At 42.1% G+C, this 1590-nt stretch overlaps 1 pseudogene; it reads left to right on the forward strand.

The window, feature by feature from the left end:
- The first annotated feature begins 1097 nt into the window (after positions 1 to 1097).
- LOC133386350 (5S ribosomal RNA) lies at positions 1098 to 1206 on the forward strand (annotated as a pseudogene).
- The last annotated feature ends 384 nt before the right edge of the window (positions 1207 to 1590 follow it).

The following is a 1590-nucleotide window of genomic DNA, read 5'->3' on the forward strand; positions in this document are numbered from 1 at the left end:
TAGACAATACTGAGCTAGATGGACCAATGGATCTGACTCAATATAAGGCAGCTTCCTATGTGCCAAAATGCATTGCTGTCTGTCCCTTTGGATAATGTTAATGCCTTACATGTGTGTTTTGACCCATCCTCACCAGGGTAGTATTATTTTGATGGAACTTTTGAAGTAGCCATAATATTTTATCAATATTGGTTGTGTGAAGCAACTTCTAGAGTCAGGACGAGATGAGGTCTACAGCAAATTCTTAGATGGCCGTTGGATGGTTTTATTGCTGTAACAGGTGAAACATTGATCCAGTATAAAGTATTTAAAAAATCCCACCTATTATCAAACCAATAATATTATTGCCTTCTTCCCAGGTTTCTGCAAGAGATAACAAGAACAGAGCTTAGAATGTACATTCAGCAGGCTTATTGGCTTGTAATTTTGGGAGTCCTTTAAAAACAACAACCTCGGTTAACCACACTGCGGGACTGCCCTAGGGGTAAAATACCTGTCAAATTAATATGGCTAAATAATTTAGCAGAAATAGGGGGGCATTATTTAGGACTGGTCTTAAATAACTAAGGAAGTAGCAGATCACCACCTGCATTTTCCCCTTTGTAAGTATGTTGTTTTAAATATTTGCCAAATATTTATGGGACCTGCAATAATTTTTTTTAGTGTATATTGCTCTTGTTCAGGGTTGCAGCCAGTCATGCCTTTTTTCAAGATATTCTATTCCCGTTCTTTCCCCCTTCAGTATTCTGTTCCTCCCCACAACAGGCAGGCAGCATTCTATGGCTACTGAGTATGCTGAAATAATTGTTATAATTAATTTTATATATAAAATTGTATAGTTGTTTTTATTTGTTACATTCACTATGTCTATCCACCTCCTCCCTTCCCCCAAAAAATCCTCAGAGTGCCAATATACTGTTACTCCAGAGTATACTCAGTGGGGCTATGGCCACAAGAGCGCAGACTTCCTTTTCATCACGGGACTCCTCCGTTGGGCTTATCCTTTACCCTGCTTCCTATTCCAACTTTCCCTCTGTTCCACCAATCTCCTGTTATAGGCTCACCACTAGGACTTTTGTCTCTGGCTAGACTGCCAGGCCTATGGCCATACTACCTTGAACATGCCCGATCTTGGAAGCTAAACAGGGTCAGGCCTGGTTAGTACTTGGTTGGGTGACTGCCTAGGAACACCAGCTGCCGTAGGCTTAGAGGAAGGTAATGGTGAACCTCCTCTGAATACCTCTTACCATAAAAACCCTATGAATATAGCCAAAAAAGATTCATAGGGTCACCATAAGTCATAATCGACTTGAAGGCATATAACAACAGCAAGACTGCCCAGGGTTGTGTGGTCCTCTAAGGATGGCATCTCTTCTACAATCATATATGAGTGTTCCCCTAAGGCTTACTAACACAATAATTTTCAAGCACTACAGCAGGGGTGGGGAACCCTTAGGCTCAGGGGCAGAATGCAGCCCTCCATCCTCTCTCTCGGGACCTTGAAACTTTCACTTCACTGGCCCTGCTTCACCCCTGAGGGTTTTTGCCTGGCTGGAATACGTCCTTGAACTCTGATAACACCTCTTGCTT

The sequence above is a fragment of the Rhineura floridana genome, chromosome 5, assembly GCF_030035675.1.
Source record: "Rhineura floridana isolate rRhiFlo1 chromosome 5, rRhiFlo1.hap2, whole genome shotgun sequence".
Classification (NCBI taxonomy): Eukaryota; Metazoa; Chordata; class Lepidosauria; order Squamata; family Rhineuridae; genus Rhineura; species Rhineura floridana.